This window comes from Mustela erminea, chromosome 2 (assembly GCF_009829155.1).
Source record: "Mustela erminea isolate mMusErm1 chromosome 2, mMusErm1.Pri, whole genome shotgun sequence".
NCBI lineage: Eukaryota > Metazoa > Chordata > Mammalia > Carnivora > Mustelidae > Mustela > Mustela erminea.
Genome location: NC_045615.1, coordinates 158,539,667 through 158,558,984, shown reverse-complemented (window position 1 = coordinate 158,558,984; position 19,318 = coordinate 158,539,667). Strand labels below are relative to the sequence as shown.

The following is a 19,318-nucleotide window of genomic DNA, read 5'->3' as shown; positions in this document are numbered from 1 at the left end:
ATGGTTTATTGTGGAGTCACTGCCACCTCTACCAGCAATCCGGGATCCCGGAGCAAGTTGCAGCTGACCTAATTCATTTGCCTGAGTCTGCGGCCCAAGTGAGTACATGTATGGAGACAGGATGCCAGGGGACTCTGTAGGGTGACTCTTCAGATTGGAAAACAGTCTGTGACGGTAGACTGGGCCTTCAGGCCAGCAGGATGGTTAGCTGACCTGGACCAGAACTTCTCAAAAGCCAGCCCACACCTCCAAAGTCCATTCTCTCCCCATTTCCAGCCCTTCAGTGAAGTTGACCATAAGGTGCCAGTAGCCTGTGGTTGTTGAATACAGCACACATAATTGGGGATGGGCTCAGTCACTTGCCCATATGAGCTGACGAGCCCAGAAATGACATAGGCAGACGATTTGAGAAAAGAAGGGAGAGTTGGGTGAGGATCCAGTTCTCTGCCAGGGGCTCAGGTGTCCACTGCAGAGAAATGGACGATTAGAAGATCGGGAGCACAGAGAGGCAAAGTCTCCTCTTTGGCCTGACCATTCCCTCGCCAGCTGTAGGTAGCGTGAAGAGTTGGAAGGGCTGCGACTTGTTCTCCCCACCTCCAGTTCTCCCATACACCCGCGGTTTTCCAGAGCAGGACCACACCCTGCCGCACCCACGCGCCCCAGACCCAAGTCCCCAAACCGCTCCCTCTCTCCCAGGTATGTGAATAGCGACTCCTAAGTAGCTCAGAGTCCAAGGTCCCAATAGGTCCTTGCCACAGCCAGTCTCCTTCCTGTGAGGGCCCGGCTATCTAGGTCTGGTTCTAGTATCTGGGTCAGAGCAAAATGACTCTCCTGGTACTTTGGTACTTATGGCATGGTATAGTACGTCTCAAGATCTTTGTTTTTTTTTTTTGAAAGTTCACAAATCAGACCTTTTCAAACCAGTCCAAAGTACACATTTAACACATTTGCTTGCAATAGAAATGAGCGATTCCAAGCCCTGCTGTGTCCTTGCAAGTCTGGCGAAGAATCAGTACCTTCCTGCAGCTTTAACTCCCCTGCCTGGAGCTTTTCGCATCTGCTCCTCTGGACTGCTGCTCAGCTCCCTGTTTTTGATTTTTCCCTGCCGGTCTGGAAAGGATGGCCCCTCCCGTGGGCTTACTCCTCTTCCCCAGCAGAACGAGCCGCTCCGTTCATAGAGCTTTTCTCGCGGAATCCATACGCCCCGGCCCCCTTTTTGGGGGGTGGGCTGGGGTAGGGAGCCGGGCTTGCAGGGGCCCACTGGTGAGATGATAAGGCCTTCTAGGAAGGAGAGGGGAGGCAGAGAAGAGGGGGGGGGACCGAGCGGCGAGAGAGCTGAGAAACTCAATGAAACTGCTGACTCATTTCTGCAGCTAGAGTAGTACACCCACAGAAACGGTTGGGTGTTGTTTCCCGCCCCCCCCCCCCGCACTTAAAATAGCTCTGTAGAGCTGAATACTGAAAACAGTTGTACTTGGGTCCTTGAACTCCTGACTCAGCAAACACTGGGTGTCTGTCCTCGGTGACAGGTGCCGCTCTAAGCGTGTCTGTCATCCAGGAAGGTTAGAAATCCTTCTTTTTATTTCCCAGAGAGAGAAGCCTGGGCTTCAGCATGGCAGAGGCCAGAAAGACAAGTTTTTTTTGCAGACCAAGACACACCTGGGTTTTCATTCTCGTCTTGCCACTTGCGGACAGTGTCGCCTTGGGGAAGTGACTTGAGTTGGCTGTCCCAGTTGGGATGGCTGTGTGCAACAGCGGGAAACCAAGGAGTGTCTTAGACAAATTAGGAGGAAGGAAGAGCGGCACTGGCACAGAGTAACTCCGAGAAGTCATCTGCGGTCCAAGTCGGACGCTTTCTGCTCAGCCGTGCCCGGCTTGAGCCTTTGGTGTTTGTGGGGACGAGACGGCTGCTTCACCTCGGCATGGCATCTCATTCCAGGACGAGGGCAAAGGGGAAGGGCCAGAGAATCAAAGATTCTTACAGTAAAGAAGGAAGAAGAAACACGGAGTAAGCAACTTGCCAACCCAGGAGCATCATTGTAAGGATTAAATAATGCTTGTAAAACAGCCCCCAAGAAGCTAGTAACTTGGCTGGTACTTAAAAGTACCCCTCCCTAGGGGCGCCTGGGTGGCTCAGTGGGTTAAGCCTCTTCCTTGGGCTCAGGTCATGATCTCAGGGTCCTGGGATCCAGCCCCTCATCAGACTCTCTGCTCCGCTGGAAGCCTGCTTCTCCGTCTCTCTCTGCCTGCCTCTCTGCCTACTTGTGATCTCTCTCTGTCAAATAAATAAATAAAGTCTTAAAAAAAAAAAAAAACCCCTCCCCAACTTGTGGGGACAAGTTTTTATTAATTTGTTTGGGTTTTAATCATTTGTAGTCACACAGGTGATGAATAGAACAGGTAATAAATAGTCCCTAAACCTTAGTTACCTTTTACTGATTTGGAAATTCTGTATTTCCGGCATCCCTTGAGCTATACAACTAAAACTACCTCTATGCTGTATTAATCTACATGACTGTAGAGTGGTTGGTCCTAGGACCATTTACTAGGACAGCATTACGTGTATATTAAATAAGAACTCAATCCAAATTTATATATATTTGTGCTGATCACCTTCTTAGAGTCTAAAACATTTGTTCTTCTCTGGGGCAATGGCTCTTCATTCCCCAAGTGATGATAATTTGGGAAGCCCTGGGAGGAGAAAATGGTTCGAGAATAATGGCATTTGTTCAGTCTTATAAATAAACACAACTGTATGTTTTATTGATTTCTTGCAGTTCCTAAAATATTTAACAGAGAGAGGAAAACTTTTTTCCCTCTGCCAATAAGACTTGGAATTTTAAAATTCCCTTGTCACAGAATCAGTATGTAAGATTATAAAATTTAATACCAATGGGCAGCAAAGTCTCACTTCATTTAACTGAGGATTTTACACTGAACATCAGGGAATAATATCAGTATGGAACAAAAAAGTGATGGTAGAAAAAATAAATCAGGATTTAAATTATATGTACTGAATGATCATAGCTAAGTTTAAAATATAAGGGGCGCCTGGGTGGCTCAATGGATTAAGCCTCTGCCTTCAGCTCAGGTCATGATCCCAGGGTCCTGGGATCGAGCCCTGCATCAGGCTCTCTGCTCAGCGGGGAGCCTGCTTCCCCCTCGCTTTCTCTGTGCTGCTCTGCCTACTTGTGATCTCTCTCTCTGTGTCAAAGAAATAAATAAAATCTTTTAAAAATGTATATATATATATGTATATATATATATATACACACACACATATATATATATATACATATATATATATATGTATATATATATATATATATGGCACCTAGGTGGCTCAATGGGTTAAGTAACTGATTCTTGAGTTTGGCTCAGGCCATGATCTCAGGGTCCTGAGATTGAGCCCTGAGTAGGGTTCCAAGCTCAAGTGAGAGTCTGCTCCAGATTCTTTCTCTCCCTCTTCCTCTCTCCCTACTCGTGTACGTGCTCCCTCTCTTTCAGATAAATAAAAATCTTCTAAAAATAATAAAAATATAAGCATAGGAAGACATCTAGAAGAAAATGTAGCAAGGTGTGAATTCAGAGTGGTTGTATTTTGGTAGGAAGATCCTATGTAATGTTTTTCTTTCAACTGTTCCATAATTTCCACTGGATAATTATTTTTTTAACAAGCATGTTTTGTAAAAAAAAATCACAAATAAGGGCGCCTGGGCGGCTCAGTTAGTTGAGTATCTGCCTTGGGCCCAGGTCATGATCCCAGGGTTCCTGGGATGGAGCCCTGCATCCAGCCCTCTGCTCAGCGGGGAGGCTGCTTCTGCCCCTCCCACTCCCCCTGCTTATGCTTGCTCTCTCTGTCAAATAATTAAATAAAGTCTTTTAAAAAATAAAAGTGTAAAAAATAAAATTAAAAATTAAAAAAATCACAAATAATAAGAAACTTAGGAAAGATAATAAATAGAAACCGTTTTGGAAGAGAAACAACTGGAGCCCTGAGAAAACTATCGATTTGCTTGGAAGAAGAAGCCAGCGGGCCCCAGGTTGCAGCTAATGTCTGAGCCTGTATTTCATTTCATCTATTTTGACGCCATCTCTCTTATTCCTTTCCTTTATTTCTCTTCTCTTTTCCTCTTAAGGTAGGTGACATGATACATTATAAGAGAAAGACCATTTCATATAGCAGAATGAACATTATACTTTAAAGCCAGACAGACTTGGATTTGAATCCTGAGATCACCATTTATTCAGTCCAAGTCCGGCTTTAAAGATTCAACAGTGATTAGAGACAGACAACAATGTCTGCCTTTACGCAATGTATATTCTAGTAGGGGAAGACCATGGAAAGACCATGGAAGGCCCTGGAAAGACCTCTGGATCAAAAAATACCTGCCCAGTACGATGATTTCAGTGCACAAAACTATGCTAAGAAGGACTTGGCCTTTTGGATCAAAAAATATCGGGGCACCTGGGAGGCTCAGCGGGTTAAGCCTCTGCCTTCGGCTCAGGTCATAATCTCAGGGTCCTGGGATCGAGCCCCACATCAGGCTCTCTGCTCCGCAGGGAGCCTGCTTCCCACTCTCTCTCTCTGCCTGCCTCTCTGCATACTTGTGATGTCTCTCTCTGTCAAATAAATAAACAAAATCTTAAAAAAAAAAAAATCTTCGTTTAAAGTGCAAATGTCAAAAAAATAAAATACAATAAAGTGCAAATATTGGGGACACCCAGGTGGCTCAGTCCGTTAAGCATCTATCTTTAGCTCTGGTCATGATCCGCAGGGAGTCTGCTTCTTCCTCTGCCCCTCCTCCCACTCGTTCTCCTCTCTAGAAAAAAAAAAATGCAAATATCAGTGGGTAGAGTACATCATCTATTAGACTAAACAGTCCTTTATATATTAGCATAAATTAATCCATCTTTTTTTCTATCATATATCTTAAGTGCTAAATTAGAGTCGTGCTTTGCAAGAATAAACATTTTAATTACAGAGAGGACCAGTAGGTAATATTCAGGAAGGGTAGACTTGCGCGGGTTTCAGAGTAGGCAGGATGCCTGTCCTGTGACAACAGTAACTTAGGAAGGACACATTGAGAAAAGAACAATGATAAGATTCTGGAACCAAATCTTACCCTTAATACAAGAGTTTGTCTTGGGGAAAGATCCAACAGTCTTCCCAAGTTTAGGAACAACATTTCTTCCTACTCTTTGCACCCAAGTCTTTTTGAGAGTCCTTATAACCTGGATATTCCAGATTCTGGAACATAGAGGGATATGTCTGTGGTCTTCCCAAATCCTTCTCATTGTCAAATACTTCTTTTTTTTTTTTTTAAGATTTTATTTATTTATTTGACAGACGGAGATCACAAGTACGCAGAAAGCAGGCAGAGAGAGGAGGAATCAGGCTCCCTGTTGAGCAGAGAGCCCGATGCTGGGCTTTATCCCAGGACCCTGGGATCATGACCTGAGCCAAAGGCAGAGGCTTTAACCCACTGAGTCACCCAGTCGCCCCTGTCAAATACTCTTACCAGAGTATACCATCTCCCCGACAAATGAGTAAGGTATAAATAAAGAAATAGTAAGGGGCACCTTACTCTTTATTTATTTTAGATAGAAAGAGAGCAAGAGTGTGTGTGCGGTGCGGAGAGTGGTCTGAGGAGGAAAGGAGAGGCAGAGGGGGAGAGAGAATCCTAAACCAACTCTATGCCCACACAGAGCCCCCCAAGGGGCTCGATCTCACGACTCTGAGATTGTGACCTCACCAAAACCAGAGTTGGGCACTTAACTAACTGGGCCACCCCATGCACCCCAATAAATAAATCTTAAAAAGAAAGAAAGAAAAAGAGTAACAGCCCCCTTGAGGTACAAACGCCAGACCTCTGCTTATTCGGTAGCTTGCCTCTTGCTCGCATATTTAAGTGAAAGTTCACTAAGGAAATTTGAGCTCTGCAGGTGGCAGTATTCTGTCACTTACACTTGCGTCTCCACATCCTCCCTCTGGTTCAGCCTTTCCCTCATCCACAGCGACCCCGCTGTTCCTCTTTTTCTGAAATTGCACTATGGAAGGTTGTAAGGGTTGAGTTCTAGGACAGTCCACGGCCCCTCCTGTTTAAGGAGCCACAACAATAAAAAAGAATGCAGGTCAAAGAAAGGTCTATTGTAAGGACATAGGGGATTTTTTTTAACTTTTTTTTTTTTTTTAGGATTATATTTATTTATTTGACAGAGAGCCAGCAAGAGAGGGAGCACAAGCAGGGGGAGTGGGAGAGGGAAAAGCGGGCTTCCCAGTGGGGCATGGAGTCCAGTGCGGGGCTTGAGCCCAGGACCCTGGGATCTTGACCTGAGCCAGTGGCAGCCGATACTGAGCCTCCCAGGTGCCCCAGGACGTAGAGGAGTCTTAAAGGAAATACTCAAGAAGTACAGCCCAGCCTCATGAGAACTGGGGAGTCAGTTCTCTGACAGGGTACTGTGTGTGTGTATGTGTGTGTGTGTGTGTGTGTGTTGCAGTCCAGGTTTGTCAAGCTTCTATTCTCTTTTCTGGGCTTTTTTCCCCTGAGTCTGATCCACTGACTTGCATCTCTCCTCCTCCATGCTTTCTCTGCTGACTCACGGCCCCTCTGCTGCCGCCATGTGCAGCTTGCAAGTGGCATTAGCTCGCTGCTGCCCCAGCCTTGGCCCAGACTCAACAGAACCTCAGGGCCCCGCTCCTTGTAACGGACTCAGTAAGACTCTGGAAGTCTGAGTGGCTCAGCTTGCGTCAGTGTTTCTCGTGGCCCAGGTAGGACGTGTCCTTAATCAGTGTTTCATTATTACCTGTGTTCTCGTTACCTGGGCTTACACAGTGTACGTGGGGTGGGAGGTCAGAAGAATCTGTGTATCTTGTGAAGACTCACTGCGCTTCGGTTTTACCTGCGGGTAGTATAGTTGGTCTCACCTCCTAACACCAGCAGTTACTACCAACAAGTCCTTGTGCTAAGCACTGTGTATATTGTCTCCATTGATTCCTTTTTTTTGGATACTTTTTTTTTTTTTAAGATTGTATTTATTTGGCAGAGAGAGAGAGTAGGAGAGGGAACACAAGCAGGAGGAGTGGGAGAGGGGGAAGCAGGCTTCCTGCAGAGCAGGTAACCCAATGCGGGGCTCGATCCCAGGACCCTGATATTGTGATCTGAGCCAAAGGCAGAGGCCCAACCCACTGAGCCACCCAGGCACCCCTTAATATGGCTATTCTCTTCCCCTTTTTGCGAGAGGAAAGTCGAAGGAGGGAGGTAAAGTCACTTGCTGAAGGTCACCAAACTCAATGGCCGGGCTTTGATCCAAGGTTCCTGATGCAGAGCCTGTGCCTTCTCCTGCTTTCCCACACCAGCCCAACCGTTTCATCGGCCGTTCCTGACAACTGCCATAAATTAACCCTGCCACCTACTTCCTCAGGCTAAGCTCTCTCATTTTGGAGGTAATAGATTGTTGTTGGTGTTTTGTTTTTTGTTTTTAAGATTTTTATTTACTTGAGAGATAGAGAGAGAGAATGGGAGAGAGCACAGAGGCAGAGGGAGAAGCAGACTCTCCTCTGAGCAGGGAGCCGGATGCAGGACTCGATTCCCGGTCCCTGGGATCATGACCTGAGCCGAAGGCAGACACTGAACCGACCCATCCACCCAGGCGCTTGGGGAAGTAGATCATTTGCGGGAAGGGGAATACTGACCAGTGGGTTACAAAGTCCACCCAGTAACATTGTTGCCCAGTTGTTTCCAGTCTGTGACAAAGCAGTGTTCTTGCCAGAACACATGGGGACAAGGGAAGGTTGCGCTCTCTCTCTCTCTCTCATGTGGAGCCATCCTCCAACTCCAGAAGCAGTCCGAACGGACACTACACTTTGCCATTTATGTAAGCCATTGTTAGTGTTCAGTAATAGCTTGGTGCTTAGCACCTGGCACAGTACCTGGTGTGTGGTGGGATGATCAAGAAGCTTTCTCGCTGCCGTGAAACTGAGCTGGCCAACTTGAGCTTATAGCCTCTCATAAAATCGAAGCCAAGGGTGAGCAGAGCTGGTTTACTATTACCCAAGTGTCTTCCTCCATTTGAGTGGCTATAACAGAATGCCAGCAGCTGGGTGGCTCAAAACCAACAAGAATTTATTTCTTACAGTCCTGGAGGCTGGGAAGTCCAAGATCAAGGTGGTGGCAGATTCCTCTCTGGTTCACAGAGGGCTGGCTTCTTGCTGTGTCCTCACATGGCAGAAGGAACAAAAGTGCTTTCTTGAGTTACCTTTGTAAGGATACAAATCCCATTTGGAGCCCTCATAGGCAAACGTCTCAAAGGCATCATCTGTAGTATCACATTGGGGGTTAGGATTTCAGCGTATGAATGGTGGGGGGGTTGGAGGGTGGTGACACAAACATTCAGAATTTTTAAAAAAGATTTTATACATTTGAGAGTGTAGGAAAGAGAGAGGTCGTGAGCAGGGAGGAAAGGTAGAGGGAGAAGCTGTCTCCCCACGGAGCAGGGAGCCCGAGGTGGGACTTGATCCTAGGACCCTGGGATCATGACCTGAGTGGAAGGCAGACACTTGACCGACTGAACCACTTAGGAGCCCACAAATATTCAGACTTTAGATCCAAGTTACTATTGAAGGGAATCATAATTAACAGGCTAGCAACCTTTGGAATACATGATTCTGTTAAAAAAAATTTTAATGGGAGAAAGTAGCATTATTAAGACAGTTAATGGAGGGGCACTTGGGTGGCTCAGTCAGTTAAGCATCTGCCTTTGGCTGGGGTCATGATGTCAGTCATGATCTCCAGGTCCAAAGATCAAGTCCTGTGTAGGGCTTTGTGCTCTGTGCTCAGCGGGGAATCTCTCTCTGCCCCTTCCCCTGCTCAGGCATTCTCTCTCTCTCTCTCTGTATCGAATAAATCTTAAAGAAAAAATTTTTAAAGACAATTTTAAATAAAAATAAGCCTTCCAAACTTTAAAGTTTGTTTTTTTTTTTTTTAAGATTTTATTTATTTATTTGACAGAGATCACAAGTAGAGAGGCAGGCAGAGGGAGAAGCAGGCTCCCTGTTAAGTAGAGAGCCCAGTGCGGGGCTCTGATCCCAAGACTCTGGGATCATGACCTGAACTGAAGGCAGAGGCTTTAACCCACTGAGCCACCCATGCAACCCAAGCCTTCCAGACTTTAAGCTTAGAGACGATCCCAGCGGAGATGGTCACCTGGACGATTACATCTATTCCCCAAGGTGTATCTTTTCAGGTCCCTAACACATTACTGCTGCCACTGGCATGTTGGCCTCTAAGAGGCACTGTTTCCCCTCCAAGGCTGGGAACCAGTGGCTGTGAATCAGGTACACAGCTCAGCATAACTAAAGCTATCTGCTAGGAGATGCCACAGGGAAACATACAGAGTAAGAGTGATGTCAACCAGTAAACTGGTTATTAGGAAAGTTTGTTGATCTTCTGCCTGCAGTTCACGGGGGGCCCTGAATTCCTGGCTCGTGGACCGTTGATGCAGATGGGGCCCTCCTTACTCCCACATCCAGCAATCATTTCTCGTGCTCGGTGCTAGGAGCAGGGGCAGAAGAAAATGCAAGACCCTTCTCAGAGCCAAGTCTAGTGGGAGAGAGGGGTAGTCATCTAATTTCCTTAAGACCCAGCCAAGAGTCAGGGCAAGGGAGAGGTCCTGACAACCTTCCTGAAACCCACCCTCACGGAGCCTAGTTTTTGGTTTAAAATCAAGGATACTTCCCTTCAGAGGTATCTTGCTGACTTGCAACTCGTTGTCAGGGTCGTGAGTTCAAGCTCCGCACTGGGCCTGGAGCTTAATTTAGAAAAAAAAAAAGAATACTTCCGTTCAAACAGCACCTGTTCCCCCGCAGCAAGGGGTAGCATTTCAGCACACAGCATGGTCCTAACTTAATTCTCTCGATGCCCATACTCCATAATAGAGGGTCCATTTGTGTTACATACACATTTACCTTTATTATGAAATAATTTCTATTTTAGATACACATTGGCCAAAAAGCATCTATCAATAGTAATAGTAATAGCTAATTCACTCAATTAAGATTATGTCTACATTTTTATCCTCAAGACTTATTGTCACTTCAGTATTTAATATTAAATAATAGTCTACTTTCATTAAATCCAATTCCACTTGAAACAAATGCCAATAAGTTTGAAAAAAACAAATATATTTTAATTTTATAAAATTTATATTTGACAAAACTAAGGAAGGCCCAATCCAACATTTTCCTAAATTGATTTGTTAGACTATAGGATTAGAATTAAGCTAACCTAGGGGTGCCTGGGCTCAGCCAGTTAGGTGGCTGCCTTTGGCTCAGGTCATGATCCTGGGATCAAGGCCCAAGTTAGGCTCCCTGCTCAGTGGGTAGTCTGCTTCTGACCCTCCTCCCCACTTGTAATCTCTCTCTCTCTCTCAAGTAAGGAAATAAAATCTTTTTCTTTCTTTTTTTTTTTTTAAAGAGTTTGTTTATTTGACAGAGAGAGACAGCGAGAGAGGGAACATAGATGGGAGAGGGGCAGAGGGAGAGGGAGAGGCAGGCTTTCTGCTGAGCTAGCAGTCCGACGCAGGGCTCACTCCCAGGACCCCAGGATCATGACCGGAGCCCAAGGCCAACACCCAACCTACTGAGCCACGCTGACGCCCCTAAATAAAATCTTCATTAAAAAAAAAAGATCTGAGGCGCCTGGGTGGCTCAGTGGGTTGGGCCTCTGCCTTCGGCTCAGTTCATGATCCCAGAGTCCTGGGATCGAGCCCCACATCGGGCTCTCTGCTCAGCGGGGAGCCTGCTTCCTCCTCTCTCTCTCTCTCTACCTGCCTCTCTGCCTACTTGTGATCTCTGTCTGTCAAGCGGATAAATAAAATCTTAAAAAAAAAAAAAAAATATCTGCAGTCAATTAAGCCGACTGTGCTCTTTGTCTATGGGGGCCCAGTGTGCCATGGCTGCAAACAGTAGCCTCCTCGGTACTCTATGCAGCCTGTTGATTGTATGGGTTTCCATAGGGACCTTGGAGACAGCCCTTTCAGTGGATGCTGAGGTCTGACCTTATGGCTATCTCCAGTTTAGGCTGCAGACAGGTATGTGGGGTGCCTTTGGAAACCCCCAGGGCACAGTAGCCAGGGTCCACATTCGCCAAGTCATCATGTCCATCAGTACCAAGCTGCAGAACAAGGAGCCTGTGATCAAGGCCCTACAGAGGGCCAAGTTCAAGTTCCCTGGCTGCTAGAAGATCCACATCTCCAAGAAGTGGGGCTTTACTAAGTTCAATGCGGATGAATTTGAAGACGTGGTGGCTAAAAAGCGACTTATCCCAGCTGGCTATGGGGTAAAATATATCCTACCATGGTCCCTTGGACAAATGGAGGGCTCTGCATTCCTGAGAACCTGGCACTATCCCATCCTGTCATATTCATGCCCACCAATAAATCCTACTTCCTGTCAAAAAAAAAAAAAGAAGGGGCACCTGAGTGGCTCAGTTGTTAAGTGGCTCAGGTCATGGTCCCAGGGTCCAGGGATCAAGCCCTCCATTGGGCTCCCTGCTCAGTGGGAAGCCTGCTTCTCCCTCTCCCACTCCCCCTGCTTGTGTTCCCTCTCTCGCTGTGTCTCTCTCTGCCAAATAAATCAATAAAATCTTAAAACAACAACAACAACAAAAGAATTTTGCTAACCTATAATGATGCTCTATTGAAGAAATGTGAATGAATCCTCATTCTTCGGTTTGGTAATTGTCTTACATGTTACAGATTTTTTAAAAAAATGTTATAGACATTACCCCAGGTCCATTCCTTCACCCTAACCTGGTTATGAGTGTGTGATGTTATCTGGGGACCGGAGGGTCATATGTTATATACATACTTGTGTTACGTATATAACATATTGTTATTATGCTCTTCTCCAATCAGATACATTTCCACTTACGTGCTTGGGTATTTGTTTTCCATATTTCCCTTCTGCTGTGAAGGTTATTAGCTTTCAGTTTCCTTTGCTGTACATAATAGTCCTTCCACTCTTATTACCTTGCTACTTGTGACCTAATGTAGGTCTTCAGTAGTGGCCAACTTTTATTGAGCACTTACTGTGTTCTAGGCACCGTGCCCAGAACTTTGCATATTAGCTAATAAAGCCTCATACGCATTCTGTGGGGCATTCTGTGGGGCAGGCACTATTTTTATGCCTATTCTGTGGCCATTTGGCCAAAGAGAGTTTGGGATTCAAACCCAGTCTGACTCCAGAGTTTATAACACTAAAGAATAAACAATACTGCCTCAATATCCAGTTTTATTAGAGTAGTTTAAGTTTAAGAGGAAGTGAGATCTTCAGAGAATGTCCAAAGTACTCACCTGCAAATTATATTTTGCTGCATATATAACCTCTTGGAGATCATTTCCTCCAACAGAAAATAGAAATAATGGAACTGACCTGGTCAGACTTCTTTTGAAGAGCCAGTGAGTGAGATGTGTTTGTATCTTGTATATGTGTGCTTGTGTGTGTGTGTGTGTGTGTGTGTGTGTGTGTGTGAAAAACAGGACACAGTGCCTGACATATATGGAGTGTTCGCTTTTCTAAGCACTGTTCCTGTGCTCAATTAGTGGTAACTATTGCTACTATTATCCACGAGTTCTATAGACAGCAGAACTTCTGATACCTAATGCTCTGTCGATGTGGAGAACCCTTGATACTCATCCGGTCCTCACAACCCTCTTCCACAGGGCTTGTCCACTGCCTTTCTAAGGACCCTGCCTGTGCGCCTCCGGGAGCTCCGTAAGTGGCAGTAGAAGCAACTTTCTAAGGGCTTTCCACTCTGAGCCCCGGGGCCTCCCTCCTCCGCGCCCAGACTCCTTTCTTCCCAGCCTGCTCTCTGCACCCTCCACTCGGCCCAGAGGGCCTCTCCCCCCAGGCCTACTGCTGGGCGGAATATACTCTCCCCACCTGGCAGTTCTGACCAGTCCAGGCTGGATTTTTTTTTTTTTTTTTTTTTTTTTTTTATGAGCTTTACAGCTAATCTGCACGGGGAAACCGACTGGGCACAATTCATAGGAAAATTCACAGGGAAGTACAAAGGTGACTTAACTTGACTCTGGTCTGTAATTCCTGATTTCCGTTGAAACGGTAAACAGAATGCCTGTGGGGCCTGCCTTCCGGCTTCCACTCTGAGGATAAAAAAATTTACATCACACTTCCGTCTCCAGCTTTCTTGGGGTGGGCCTTGACCCCCCAGGGACCCTGAAAGTGCAAGCCCAGAATTTTGTGGGTGTTGTTTCCTCCAGTGGGCTGTTTGCATCTCTGAAGAACTCCAGGTGGGGACATGAGGCATTGAAATGTACTACCCAAGACCCTCCCCTCCCTCCTGGCGGATTAGCCCCTCTGGGCACTTCCTCCCCCAATTTTACAGAGTTTTGGAGATCTCAATGTAGGACTAGAGATAAAATACAAATAAAATTTAAAAAATCATGAAGAAACTAGGGGGAGGGGGTGCCTAGCTGGCTCAGTCAGTGGAACATGGCACTCTTGATCTTGGGGTTGTGAGTTCAAACCCCACGTTGGATGGAGAGATTAACAACAACAACAACAAACTTAAAAAAAAAAAATACAGAGGCGTATGTGTTTTGCCTAAGATTCAAAATTTACTTATCAAGAGAAGCATTTACTCCAAAATGGACAAAGGATAGTTGCCAACAAATGAAAATATATTTAAGTTAAAATTATCTTTAAAAGTCAGAAGAAAATGAAATGACCTTGAAAACATCTTATGAATCAAATGAATAGCGAAAGAGGGGAAGAAATTACGAATTAACGGTGAGTTATGATGCAGCTGCCTAAGTTGTTAAAGAGACCCCCTGCTTTCTGTCTTCCTCCTGCCTCCTCTTCTTCTTGCTGTGGCCGGTGAAATTTTTAAGAAGACTTCGTCTGTTTTCTCTCTGGGCTAACATACCTCAGTACCTACCCCTTGCCCCAATTGCCCGGAGGATAAAATTCAGAATATCTGATTTATTACAGCCCCTCAGACTTCAAAATTGGCCCTCCCCAACCCCACAGCCCTCTGCTCTTCCCCAGGGCCTCTCCTAAACTCCAGCTTCTAGACTAAATAGCTAACAGTTCCTAAATGTTGTTCTTACCTCCAGAAGTCTGCCTCTGCTTACCCTCCACCTGCACCACTTCCCATCCACAAAATTGACTCCTGCTCCTCCTTCGGGTTTCAATTTAGAAGACCCCTCCCCCGCCCACTGCGTCTGGCGCTCCCCTGTCCCTCTCCCACAGGTCTTACCCCCACAGTGTTCTTGGGCCTGACTGCTAAGCTGTACACCCAGGGAAGCGGACCTCAGGAGGGCTCAGTCTTCAGGGGGCCGAGAACCTGTTTTGTCTGTTTCATGGGCCTACACACAGTTCAGTGTTTGGCCCTTGTGGACATTGAGTTAATAGTGTTGAATGAAAGGATGGAGGGCTGCGGAGACCGAGGGAAACTGCTTACCCAGCCAAGTGCTGTGGGTGGACGGCTGAGAGGTGTTGTCTTTTGGGCTGCTGGCTGCTTCCTCACACCTGAGTGCCCCCAGAGCCTGGTTTTCATTACTGGTCCACAAATAGCTTGAAATGCTGAGAAACCGGCTTCTGCCCACGGGACCTTGCACCACCCTCAAGTCTGCTCCTTTGTTGATGTATAAGAAGAAATACTGTCAGGAGGAAGACACTCCTTGCCAACACTTTCTCACCCTATAGGAAGTTAGGGGAACCCATATTACAATCGGGAGGTTGCATGTGGGAACCCCCTCCCGGAGGAGGATCCAGGACCTCCCCTGGGAACAAGGAGGAAACTCACTCCTTTTTCCTTCCACTTACTAAGTGCCTACTCTGTTGGAACAAAAAAAAGTGAGCGACTTTCAGGACTCTGGATAATGCTGGAATGGGAGCCCAAGGTTGTGCCCTGGGCTCCTTTCTTTTTTAATCCTTTCAGGCTTGATCAACAACCCTCTTCACTTTCTTCTGAGTCTATAGGTATATTTACATATTCAGTCTGGTTATGGTCCAGCTTTACCTCATGGAAGTCTCTTTGGGGTGACTTGAGTTACCGCTGCTCCGTCTGATGCCAATCTGATTTCCAAATTCCAGGGTGGGCGGGTGCCCAGGGCCATACAGGACATTAATTACCTTGCTGCAGCTTCCATGTATAGTCCTACTAATGAATCCATACATCACGCTTTCCCTATGGTAGGGCACACAGGAAGTTCTAAAATTCAGCATTTGCAAATAAATATTGGAAATGCTAGATCATAAGGTTGTCGGGGAGGAAAAAAAAACTTTTCTTCTACTCTCTTAGATTCAGTTGTTGGGAGCCTTTGAGATAAACTGACAAAAGATAGATAAGCAAGAAAAAAAAAAACCCAGAATTAATCACGTGTTTTTATTAAGGTATATACAGAACTTCACAGAAAATGTGCATCAAAGGGGCAGTTAGAATTTGAGGTTTGTCCTATACCATCCAGACGGAGGAAGGGCACTTACTGGAAAACAAAAGACTTCAGAATAAGGGAAGGGGAGGGGAGCATAGAGGGCATTTGTGGGAGAACACATGAGTTTTGGGGAAGATTCATGGGCCCGTACCAGTACAGACCAGAGAGATGGTAGTTTTGTGACAATGTCTGTTTTGGTGTGTTGACTACTTCTCAATGTCTCTGGTGATGAGACGCAATCTAACCTCATTGTTCTGTGACAATTTGGGTTTGAGTTCTTTTAGGAGGCTCTGCTTTTAGACCTATAAAAGATTTCAAAAAGTCACATGCCTTCTGCTAAAATAATTTTTATGCCACAGTGGCATATTGTGGACCCCTTCATGGTCTTTTTTTTTTTTCTCTCTAGAATGTTCTAGCGGGTAGAAGATGATTGGATAAAATTGCTCTCCAAAATTATATCAGCATATATATTCGAGTCCAAAAACTTTGTTTGGACTCGAATATTGTTTACTCAATAAGATCCCTTTTAGCAAATTAAGGGGCATAAGAAAAATATTTGAACCAAATGGTTTAAAATTATCAGTCCAGGGGCACCTGGGTGGCTCAGTAGGTGAAAGCCTCTGCCTTCGGCTCAGGTCATGATCCTGGGGTCCTGGGATCCAGGCCAGCATAGGTCTCTGCTAAGCAGGGAGCCTGCTTCCTCCTCTCTCTCTCTCTCTGCCTGCCTCTCTGCCTACTTGTGATCTCTGTCTGTCAAATAAATAAGTAAAATCTTTAAAATTATTAGTCTAATTTTATTTAATCTCCCCCCCCCTTTTTTAGGTGTGCCTTTAATAAACTCTAATAGTATATTTTTAGCATGCTTCTTTGGACAATGAAAAGAAATAATCTTGGGGTTCCTATCTGATCGAGGGGTCATAATTTCAAGCTCCACATTGAGTATAGAGAGTACCTTAAAGAAAGAAAGAAAGAAAGAAAGGAAGAAAGGAAGAAAGAAGAAAGACAGGGGTGCCTGGGTGGCTCAGTGGGTTAAACTCTCTGCCTTCGGCTCAGGTCATGATCCCAGGGTCCTGGGATCAAGCGCTGCATCGGGCTCTCTCTGCTCGACAGGGAGCCTGCTTTCCCCTCTCTCTCTGCCTACCTCTCTGCCTACTTGTGATCTCTGTCTGTCAAATAAATAAATAAAATCTTTAAAGAAAAAGAAAGACAGAATCTCATTCAAAAAATACTTATTGTACCAACACTATTTTATTTGCTGGGAGTTTTATTTTTAGACCTGATTTTGTGAGATACCGAAAGTGGGCAAGAAAACTAAATACAGGCTTAAAAAGACGATTGCTTGCTATCCCAAGGGAGAAGACGTGAATGAAAAATCTGGCAAAGCAGCCATCAGAAGAGAAAGGGACAAGCCAAGGGTGAAGCTGTGATTCCCCAGAGCTGGTGACTTGCGGCTGAAGAGGCAGTTAGGTCCATCAGGGAGACACACCGAACAGCTGCAAACCAATGCAGCGGAACTCCTTTTTGTGAGAAACGGGACACAGAGCTAGTGGTAGCTAAGTTTCCTTGGTAGCTATTGGGTTCACAGAATAACCTTATCTCAATGAAGCCTAAAAATGGCAATTCTGGAATTGTGGGACCAGGTTAGAGAACTTTGACCTGAGCTGGAAACTGCTGAATTAGAGAATTCAGGGTTGAGGAGATAAGAGGAGGGAAAAGTAACGTGTTCTTTGAGCAGTTGTCTGTTCTTTTTATACTCTGCGCTTTCCATTCATCATCTAGCTTAATTCTTACAACAATGCAATGAAGTACTAGCATTATGTTGGCTCTGCAGAGGAGGAAACAAATTATGTAACTATTCTTTTTTTAGATATTATTTATTTATTCATAAGAGACAGAGAGAGAGGCAGGCAGAGGTAGAGGGAGAAACTGGCTCCCGTGGAGGAGGGAGCCCGAGGCGGGACTCGATCCCAGGACTGTGGGATCATGACCTAAGCCGAAGGCAGACGCTCAACTGACTGAGCCACCCGGGCTCCCTGTAACTATTCTTTTATTGAACACTGATTTCCTGTTTTTGTCTATGGTGAATTAAACATCTCCCATTCTTAGTATACATGTTTTTGTTTATGTTGATTTATTTGCGTATTTTAGTAGATAATGCAAGATTGCTTTTCTGTATTTGCTATGAGTATGACTAGAAAAAAAACACACACACACACATGAAAACTTGGAAAGACGGGTGCCTGGGTGGCTCAGATGGTTGGGCATCTGCCTTTGGCTCAGGTCATGATCTCCAGGTCCTGGAATCAGGCCCCGAGTTGGGCTCCCAGCTCAGTGTCCCCCTGGGAGTCTGCTTCTCCCTCTCCCTCTGCCTGTCTGCTTGCTTGTGCTGTCTCTGTCTCTGTCTCTCTCTCAAGTGTATGAATAAAATCTTTTAAAAGAGAAGAAAAGAAAACTTGGAAAGAAAGAAAAGTGCTAACAGTATTTGCCTTTGGTCATGTGACTCTTCCCATTTCCTACATTTCCATACAGAGCATGGATTAGCTAAAATCATAAATTTATGAATAATATGATACAGCCTAGATCAGAGTAACATAGCCTCATAGCTTAAGGGAATATTCATGAGATTCTTTCCTAAAAGCAGTAACTACAAGAGAAAACATCTCTATGTAAGCCATGACATGGACATAAAATCTAAAATATTATATATTATGTTGTAGTCCACAAAGTAATTGGATTACATCTTATAAATGCTTTATAAATGCTGATAAAACCCAAGCACCCCATGATGGGTGGTTTTGAACAACCTGCCGGCATCTCTGAGACTCCGTTTCCTCTTCTGTAAATGGAAATAATGATTCCCATTGTGCAGCTCTTTGCGGAGGACGGGTTAACAACCAATTGGAGAGGGTTCAAAAAGGATAGGGGGCGCCTGGGTGGCTCAGTGGGTTAGAGCCTCTGCCTTTGGCTCCCGTCATGATCCCATGGATCTGGGATCGAACCGGCATCGGGCTCTCCGCACCGCAGGGAGCCTGCTTCCCCCTCTCTTTCTGCCTGCCTCTCTGCCTACTTGTGATCTCTGTCAAATAAATAAATAAAATCTTTTTTTAAAAAAAGAGGAGAAACTAGAGATAGCAGGCATAGACAACTCTTTGAGTTTTTACTCTGAGGAAAAGCAGAGGAGTGGGAATGTAGCTAGAGGGAAGCATGGTGGCGGCAGTTTCTACTGCTTTTCAGGGAGGCTAGTTTAGAGCACGTCTCTATGCTGATGGGGCCTGTCCCTGGAGAGGGAAAACTGGTGATGAGGGACAGCTGCAGGAGTGATGTTCCTGAGTAAGTGGGAGGAGATGCTTGGCCTGTGCAAGGAGCACAGTACATGGAGAGCAACAGGAAGGACGGAGCAGTGGAGGGTGCAGAGGCAGGAGAAGAGAAAGCACCCTGCTTGCTCTCCTGGGTTGTGGGCACGTGGCGAGTCCCTCCCTCCAGCAAACTGCAGAGAGAACAGGAATGCGTTGGGAGGAGAAGTGGGGAGAGGTTGTCTGCAAAGGAGGAGAGCAGAAAAGCGTGACATAGTTACCCAGGAGAGGAAATTGACGAGAGCTAGTGGGAAATTGCCCTGCTCCTGGAGGTAGAGCCCCGGGAGCCAGGAGGCTGGAAGCTGAAGTGAGATCAGAAGGCAGTGCTGTGTTTGCCTCCAGGCACAGTGACTGGGCTACAGACAAGGTGTCAGTAGAGCTGCTCCCTTCTGGAGGCTCTCAGGGAGAATCGGTTTCCTTGCCTTTGCCAGCTTCTGGAGGCCACCTGCACTTCCTGGCTCACAGTCCCTCCTAATCTTCAAAGCCGGCAGCTTGGCCTTATTGAA

The 19,318-nt window shown here is 45.7% G+C and overlaps 1 protein-coding gene, 1 non-coding gene and 1 pseudogene across 2 annotated transcripts in view; all 3 read left to right on the top strand.

Moving 5' to 3' along the window:
- The window catches only part of G3BP2 (G3BP stress granule assembly factor 2), an 87,048-nt gene that overhangs the window by 7,585 nt on the left and 60,145 nt on the right, over window positions 1-19,318 (top strand). The gene's annotated exons all lie outside the window — the stretch shown is intronic.
- On the top strand, window positions 10,849-11,510 carry LOC116585211 (annotated as a pseudogene).
- Window positions 10,901-11,033, top strand: LOC116585451. Its single transcript, XR_004283639.1, has one exon. It is a non-coding gene; the product is annotated as a small nucleolar RNA SNORA70 (small nucleolar RNA).